Genomic DNA, 9,596 nt, shown 5'->3' on the forward strand with positions numbered 1-9,596 from the left:
ATTCTCACTTAAGCGACCAAGCATCCTCCTAGACCCAAGCAATCTAGCTCTACACCAAACCTTGCAATCAAACTTTGAACATGCAACCATCATGAACATAGAGTGATGTTTCCAACCACTAACCATCTCCCTTTTGTTCTTAAAGCCACAAAGAGCCCTAAGTTGCCCATCCATCTCAAGCAAACCATATTCAAGTGGAATAATAAATATTAGGGATAAGAGATTTACCCACTTAAATGAAAGAATGGATGGTGATGGCTTGGGGAGAGGTATTTCCAATGGCCTTACAAGCTCCACTCCGTTGTGTTCTTCCTTGACAACTTCCACCTCTAGGCGAACTTCTTCAACTTTAACCTCTTCCTCTTGGTAGCTTTCTTCCAATTCAATCTCTTCTTCATTGCTTACCAAGGGCATGGGAGGTTGTGCCTCTTCTTCTTTAATCCCTATGTCAAGTCTAGTGGGAGAGGATTCAATTGTAGATAAGAATTTATCAACGATTGAATCTATCTCTTGATCAACCTCTTCAAAATCTTCAACTATGATCTGCCTTGGAGGTTGTACACCCTCCTCAACATCAATTTCAAGCTTCTTGGAGGGAGGTTCTTGAGATTTCTATGGTGGTTTCGTATCTCCTAAGTCTTCAACCACTTCTTCCTCTTCTTCAACAATCATGGCTTCCTCTAATTGCTCCAATACAAAATCCCACTCCTTGTTCTCCACCGGAGTTTCTAACCTCTCCTTCATGATACACTCTTTATTTGATTCTTCACATGTGGCCATGGAATTATTTTGAGTGCATGAGTATCGGGAGGCCAAAGTGTTTACTAACTTGGTCAAGGCGGCCGTGAATTCTAGTACCTCCCTTTTCATCTCTTCTTGCCCTTAAAGAAGAAGGCCAAGGGTATCATCCATTGGAGCTTGGGGTGGATAGGAGGGTTCATTATTTGGGAGGAAGGGTTCATAATAGGAAGGTGGTTCTTCTTGGTGAGGGTATAGAGATGGTGTATATTGAGGTGGTTCTTGGGAGTAATTGTGGTGGCTTTAAAGATTTTCTTACATAATGGTCACAAGGATGAGGTAAGGGTGATTGGTTGTATGAGGGGTATGGATCATAGAATGGTGTTTGGTAAAAAAGGGCTTGTGAGTATGCTTGAGGGCTATATTGAGGATGAGGTTCATAGGCATATGGTGGTGGTTGTTGATAGTCATAAGGAGGTCCACCATAGCCATTGGATTGGCATGCATCATGGAATGGTTGTTGCTCATAGTACATTGGAGGGGGTTATTGCCAAGAGGGTTGATCAAATCCTTGAGGCTCCTCCCAACTTTGATTGTTCCATCCATGATGCACATTCTCGTTGAAATTCCCATTTCCTACAACATAGTTGTAACCACACTCATAGCCAAAATTATGAGAATTCATAGTTAAAAGACAATAAAATCAAAAGCTAATAAGAAATAATAAAAGCAAACTCCTAGAACTAGCAACAACTAACAAAAAAGCATATTCACAATATTCACATATATACAATAACCAATAACAAGGCACACATTTGCAACTCCCCGCCAACGGTGCCAAAAATTTGATTTAGGAAAATTGTCGGTATAGAATTTCTCAATGAAATCTCGTTGCAAGTATAGTTCTAAACCAACAACAATCCTCAATCAAAATTTAATTTGTTTGTCACAAGTACAAACCCCAATAAAAATAACCAAAGTATTTAAACATCGGGACGTCTCTCAAAGAATTGCAGGAAAGTGTTCATGTTATTGGTTATAGGATAAGTATTTTTTTGGGGTTTTGAATAAAGGACAAGAAAAATAAATGGCAAGGAAGTAAATGAACACAAATGGTAAAAAGGTCTTGGCAAGGGTTGATGGTTAAGGATCTTTATCCTTGTCACTAACCACAACATGATAATTGCAAGGATAAATCCCATTAAGTCATCCTCTAACAAGTGAAGGAAAGTCAAATGAGTTACATTAATCCTAATCCATAAGTCCTAGCCACCTCACTAATTAACTTAGTGAAAGCTAGAGCCAATAGACACTAATCATCAATCACTTGGACATTAGCAACTCAAGTTCACCTAAGTTACCATCCCAAGCCAAGAACACAAAAATCTACTCTAACATCCTTCCAAACATTTTGTCAAACACTTGGAAGGCATAAAAGGAAAGCATAATAAAATAACAAAAAATATAGAATTTAACACTACCAAATGCAAGGAAATAACAATAACGAAGCAATTAAACAATAAAAGAACATAAAACAAGAAATTGCATTAAGGGAAATTGAAATTGACAAGGGTTCAACAACATAAAAATTAACCAAAATGAGAAATTAACAAGAGGGAATAGGGAAATTGATGAGCGGATAACTTATATGCTTTTTGGCATTGTTTTTACATAGTTTTCAGTATAGTTTAGTTAGTTTTTAGTATATTTTTATTAGTTTTTAATTAAAATTTATATTTTTGGACTTTACTATGAGTTTGTGTATTTTTCTGTGATTTCAGGTAATTTCTGGCTGAAATTGAGGGACTTGAGCAAAAATCAGATTCAGAGGTTGAAGAAGGACTGCAGATGCTGTTGGATTCTGACCTCCCTGCACTCAAAGCGGATTTTCTTGAGCTACAGAACTCCAAATGGCGCACTCTTAATTGCGTTGGAAATTAGACATCCAAGGCTTTTCAGAAATATATAATAGTTCATACTTTTCCCGAGTTTAGATGACGCAAACTGGCGTTCAACACCAGTTCCATGCTGAATTTTGGAGTTAAACGCCAGAAACAGGTTGCAAAGTGGAGTTAAACGCTAGAAATAGGTTACAAACTGGCGTTCAACTCCAAGAGAAGCCTCTACACGTGTAAAGCTCAATGCTTAGCCCAAGCACACACCAAGTGGGCCCCGGAAGTAGATTTCTGCATCATTTACTCATTTCTGTAAACCCTAGTAACTAGTTTAGCATAAATAGGACTTTTTACTATTGTATTTACATCTTTGGATATCTTGGGATATCTTTAGTTTCATCTTTGATCACGTTTTGGGGGCTGGCCATTCGGCCGTGCCTGGAACTTATCACTTATGTATTTTCAACGGTAGAGTTTCTACACTACATAGATTAAGGTGTGGAGCTCTGATGTTCCTCATGAATTAATACAAAGTACTACTGTTTTTCTATTCAATTCAAGCTTATTCCTATTCTAAGATATCCATTCACACCCAAGAACATGATGAATGTGATGATTATGTGACGCTCATCATCATTCTCACTTATGAACGCGTGCCTGACAAACACTTCCGTTCTACATGCAAACAGGCTAGAATGAGTATCTCTTAGATATCTAATACAGAGGACCGAGTCTGAGATATTAGAATCTTCGTGGTATAAGTTAGAACCCATGGACGGCCATTCTTGAGATCCGAAAAGTCTAAACCTTGTCTATGGTATTCCGAGTAGGATCTGGGAAGGGATGGCTGTGACGAGCTTCAAACTCGTGAGTGCTGGGCGTAGTGACAGACGCAAAAGGATAGTAAATCCTATTCCAGTATGATCGAGAACCGACAGATGATTAGCCATGCAGTGACAGCGCATTGGACCATTTTCACAGAGAGGATGGGATGTAGCCATTGACAACAGTGATGCCCTACATAAAGCTTGCCATGGAAGGGAGTAGGAATGATTAGATGAAGACAGCAGGAAAGCAGAGGTTCAGAGGAACGAAAGGTATCTCTATACGCTTATCTGAAATTCTCACCAATGAATTACATAAGTATCTCTATCCTAGTTTATATTTCAATTATGTTTTAATTATCAAGTCTCCATAACTATCTGAATTCGCCTGACTGAGATTTATAAGGTGACCATAGCTTGCTTCAAGCCGACAATCTCCGTAGGATCGACCCTTTCTCACGTAAGGTTTATTACTTGGACGACCCAGTGCACTTGCTGGTTAGTTGTGCGAAGTCGTGACAAGGAACTAAGACTATGAACGTGCATATTGAGTTTTTAGCGCCGTTACCAAGGAATGGAACGATCACGATTTCTTCGCACCAAGTTTTTGGCGCCGTTGCCGGGGATTGTTCGAGTTTGGACAACTGACGGTTCATCTTGTTGCTCAGATTAGGTAACTTTATTTTAATTTAAACCTTTTTGTTTTTATTATTCTTATTTTCGAAAAAATCAAAAATTTTTCTTTTTTCGTTTTTTCCAATTAATTTTCGAAAAATACAAAAAAATTTACAAAATCATAAAATCAAAAATATTTTTTGTGTTTCTTGCTTGAGTCTAGAGTCAAGTTTTAAGTTTGGTGTCAATTGCATCTTTTTAATTTTCTAAAAATTATTTTCGAAAATTTTATGCATTGCATTCTTCATGATCTTCAAGTCATTCTTGGCCAGTCTTCTTGTTTGATCTTCATATTTTCTTGTTTTGTATCTTTTCTTGTTTTCATATGCATTCTTGAATTCTTAGTGTCTAAAATTTAAAAATCTTTAAGTTTAGTGTCTTGCATATTTTCTTTTCTTCAAAATTTTCAAAAATAAGTTCTTGGTGTTCATCTTGACATTCAAAGTGTTCTTGGTGTTCATCTTGACATTCATAGTGTTCTTGCATGCATCATGTGTTTTGATTCAAAATTTTCATGCATTGAGTCTTTTTGATGTTTTTCTCTTTCATCATTAAAAATTCAAAAATAAAAAAATATCTTTCCCTTTTTTCTCTCATCAAATTCGAAAATTTGAGTTGACTTTTTCAAAAATTTTTAAAATCTTGTTATTTCTTATGAGTCAAATGAAATTTTCCATTTAAAAATTCTATTTTTTTTAAATCTTTTTCAAAAATCAAATCTTTTTCAATTTCCTTTTAATATTTTCGAATTCCTTTTTAAAATTTTTCGAAATCTTTTTCATTTTTCTTTTAATGTTTTCGAAAATATTCAAATTAATTTTCAAAATTTTTTTATTATTTTAGTTTATAATTTTCGAAATTACTACTAGCATTTAATATTTTGATTCAAAAATTTTTCAAGTTGTTACTTGCCTATTAAGAAAGGTTCAATCTTTAAATTTTAAAATCATATCTTTTAGTTTCTTATTAGTCAAGTAATCAACTTTAACTTCAAAAATCAAATCTGTTTAATTTTCTTTTCAAATCTTTTTCAAATTAAATTTTTCAATCATATCTTTCAATCATATCTTTTTCAAAATCAATTTCAAAATCTTTTCTAACTTTTTATCTTTTCAAATTTGATTTTCAAATCTTTTTCAATTAACCACTTTACTTTTTGTTTAAATCATATCTTTTTCAAAACTACCTAACTAACTCCCTCTCTAGTTTTCGAAAATCCCTTCCCTCTTTTTCAAATTTCCTTTTTAATTAACTAATTGTTTTAATTTCAATTTAATTTGATTTCAATTTTAATTTTTGAAATTTAACTTTAAATTTTATTTTTAATTTAATTAATTTTCGAAATTCCCTCTCTCTCATCTCCTTCTAATTATTTATTTATTTACTAACACTTCTCTTCATCTCAAGATTCAAACCCTCTCTTCCTCTTGGTGTTCGAATTTCTCTTCTTTTATTCTTATCTTCTTCTACTCACATAAAGGAATCTCTATACTGTGACATAGAGGATTCCATATTTTTTTTTCTGTTTTCTTCTTTTTCATATGAGCAGGAATAAGGATAAGAACATTCTTGTTGAGGCTGATCCTAAACCTGAAAGGACTCTGAAGAGGAAACTAAGGGAAGATAAAGCACAACTCTCTGGAGAAAATCTGATAGAAATTTTCAAAAAAGAAGGAGACATGGCCGAAAATAATAACAATGCAAGGAAGATGCTTGGTGACTTTACTGCACCAAATTCCAATTTACATGGAAGAAGCATCTCAATTCCTGCCATTGGAGAAAACAACTTTGAGCTTAAACCTCAATTAGTTTCTCTGATGCAACAGAACTGCAAGTTTCATGGACTTCCATCTGAAGATCCTTTTCAGTTCTTAATTGAATTCTTGCAGATCTGTAATACTGTTAAGACCAATGGGGTTTATCCCGAGGTCTACAGGCTTATGCTTTTCCCATTTGCTGTAAGAGACAGAGCTAGAGTATGGTTGGACTCTCAACCTAAAGACAGCCTGAACTCTTGGGATAAGCTGGTCACGGCTTTCTTAGCCAAGTTCTTTCCTCCTCAAAAGCTTAGCAAGCTTAGAGTGGATGTTCAAACCTTCAGGCAGAAAGAAGGAGAATCCCTCTATGAAGCTTGGGAGAGATACAAGGAACTGACCAAAAAGTGTCCTTCTGACATGCTTTTAGAATGGACCATCCTGGATATATTCTATGATGGTCTTTCTGAATTATCTAAAATGTCATTAGACCATTCTGCAGGTGGATCCATTCCCCTAAAGAAAATGCCTGCAGAAGCTCAAGAATTCATTGACATGGTTGCAAATAACCAGTTTATGTATACTTCTAAAAGGAATCCTGTGAGTAATGGGACGCCTATGAAGAAGGGAGTTCTTGAAATTGATACTCTGAATGCCATATTGGCTCAGAATAAAATATTGACTCAACAAGTCAATATAATTTCTCAGATTCTGAATGGATTAAAGGAATCATCCAACAGTACTAAAGAAGCCTCTTCTGAAGAAGAAGCTTATGATCCTGAGAACCCTGCAATAGCAGAGGTGAATTACATGGGTGAACCCTATGGAAACACCTATAACCCCTCATAGAGAAATCATCCAAATTTCTCATGGAAGGATCAACAAAAGCCTCAACAAGGCTTTAATAATGGTGGAAGAAACAGGTTTAGCAATCGCAAACCTTTTCTATCATCCACTCAGCAAAAGACAGAGAGTTCTGAGCAGAATCCATCTAGCTTAGCAAACATAGTCTCTGATCTATCTAAGGCCACTTTAAGTTTCATGAATGAAACAAGGTCTTCTATTAGAAATTTGGAGGCACAAGTGGGCCAGCTGAGTAAAAGAGTCACTGAAATCCCTCCTAGTACTCTCCCAAGCAATACAGAAGAGAATCCAAAAAGAGAGTGCAAGGCCATTGATTTAACCATCATGGCCGAACCTACAAGGGAGGGAGAGGACGTGAATCCCAGTGAGGAAGACCTCCTGGGACGTCCATTGATCAATAAGGAGTTTCCCTCTGAGGAACCAAAGGAATCTGAAACTCATCTAGAGACCATAGAGATTCCATTGAACCTCCTTATGCCATTCATGAGCTCTGATAAGTATTCTTCTTCTGAAGAGAATGAAGATGTTACTGAAGAGCAAGTTGCCAAGTACCTTGGTGCAATCATGAAGCTGAATGCCAAATTATTTGGTAATGAGACTTGGGAAGATGAACCTCCCTTGCTCATCAATGAACTAAGTGATCTGGATCAACTAAGATTGCCTCAGAAGAAACAGGATCCTGGAAAGTTCTTAATACCTTGTACCATAGGCACCGTGACCTTTGAGAAGGCTCTATGTGACCTTGGATCAGGGATAAACATCATGCCACTCTCTGTAATGGAGAAACTGAGAATCTTTGAGGTGCAAGCTGCCAGAATCTCATTAGAGATGGCAGACAACTCAAGAAAATAGGCTTATGGACAAGTAGAGGACGTGCTAGTAAAGGTTAAAGGCCTTTACATCCCTGCTGATTTCATAATTCTAGATACTGGAAAGGATGAGGATGAATCCATCATCCTTGGAAGACCCTTCCTAGCCACAGCAAGAGCTGTGATTGATGTGGACAGAGGAGAATTGATCCTTTAACTGAATGAGGACAACCTTGTGTTTAAAACTCAATGATCTCCTTCTGTAACCATGGAGAGGAAGCATGAAAAGCTTCTCTCACTGCAGAGTCAACCAGAGCCCCCACAGTCAAACTCTAAATTTGGTGTTGGAAGGCCAAAACCAAACTCTAAGTTTGGTGTTGAACCCTCACATTCAAACTCTAAGTTTGGTGTTGGAAGATTCCAACAATGCTCTGAACATTAGTGAGGCTCCATGAGAGCTCACTGTCAAGCTATTGACATTAAAGAAGAGCTTGTTGGTAGGCAACCCAATGTTATCTAATTATATTTATTTATTTTCTATTGTTATTTCGTGTTTTATTAGGTTGATGATCATGTGGAGTCACAAAAACTACTGAAAAATCAAAAACAGAATGAAAAATAGAATGAAAAATAGCACATCCTGGAGGAGAACAGTCTGGCGTTTAAACGCCAGAAACAAGCATCTGTCTGGCGTTTAACGCCAGAAACAGGCACCAAGCTGGCGTTTAACGCCAGAAACAAGCATCTACCTGGCGTTAAACGCTAGAACAGAGCATGGAAGTGGCGTTTAACGCCAGAAACAGGCAGCAGTCTGGCGTTAAACGCCAGGATTGCATGTATAGGGCATTTTTACACGTCTAAAGGGTACAGGGATCGAAAATCCTTGACACCTCAGGATCTGTGGACCCCACAGGATCCCCACCTAACCCTACTCTCTCCTCTTCATACCTTTTCATAAATCTCTTCCCCAAATGCCCTTCACCAATCACTTCCATCTTCTCTTCCCCATAAACCCCACCTACCTTCAAATTCAAAATATTTTCCCTCCCAAACCCAACCCTAAATGGCCGAACCCTAAACCACTCCCCACTTCCATATAAACCCCTCATTCCTTCTTCTATTTCACACAACACAACCCTCTCTTCTTCCACTTGGCCGAAACCTACTCTCTCTCCCTCTCCTCTATTTCTCTTCTTCTTCTACTTCTTTCTTTCTTCTTTTACTCGGGGACGAGCAAACATTTTAAGTTTGGTGTGGTAAAAGCATTGCTTTTTATTTTTCCATAACCATTTATGGCACCTAAGGCCAGAGAAACCTCTAAAAAGAGGAAAGGGAAGGCAATTGCTTCCACCTCTGAGTCATGGGAGATGGGGAGATTCATCTCAAAGGTCCATCAAGACCACTTCTATGAAGTTATGGCCAAGAAAAAGTGATCCCTGAGGTTCCTTTCAAGCTCAAGAAGAATGAGTATCCGGAGATCCGACTGGAAATCCAAAGAAGAGGTTGGAAAGTTCTCACCAATCCCATTCAACAAGTCGGGATCCTAATGGTTCAAAAGTTCTATGTAAACGCATGGATCACTAGGAACCATGATCAAAGTGTGAACCCGGATCCAAAGCATTGGCTTACTATGGTTCGAGGAAAATACTTAGATTTCAGTCTGGTAAATATAAGGCTGGCGTTCAACTTGCCAATGATGGAAGAGAACGCACGCCCCTACATAAAAAGGGTCAACTTTGATCAAAGGTTGGACCAAGTCCTCATAGACATATGTGAGGAAGGAGCTCAATGGAAAATTGACTCAAGAGGCAAGCCGGTTCAACTAAGAAGGCATGACCTCAAACCAGTGGCTAGGGGATGGCTAGAGTTCATTCAACGCTCAATCATTCCTACTAGTAACCGGTCTGAAGTTACTATAGACCGGGCCATCATGATCCATAGTATCATGATTGGAGAGGAGGTGGAAGTTCATGAGATTATACTTCAAGAACTTTACAAGGTGGCTGACAAGTCCTCCACTTGGGTAAGGTTAGCCTT

The 9,596-nt window shown here is 37.5% G+C and overlaps 1 non-coding gene across 1 annotated transcript; it reads right to left on the reverse strand.

Annotated features, from left to right (window-relative positions):
• Positions 1 to 6,204: 6,204 nt before the first annotated feature.
• On the reverse strand, positions 6,205 to 6,312 carry LOC112760557 (small nucleolar RNA R71). The gene has a single exon (XR_003180991.1). It is a non-coding gene; the product is annotated as a small nucleolar RNA R71 (small nucleolar RNA).
• Positions 6,313 to 9,596: the final 3,284 nt, after the last annotated feature.

The sequence above is a fragment of the Arachis hypogaea genome, chromosome 16, assembly GCF_003086295.3.
Source record: "Arachis hypogaea cultivar Tifrunner chromosome 16, arahy.Tifrunner.gnm2.J5K5, whole genome shotgun sequence".
NCBI classification, from domain to species: Eukaryota; Viridiplantae; Streptophyta; class Magnoliopsida; order Fabales; family Fabaceae; genus Arachis; species Arachis hypogaea.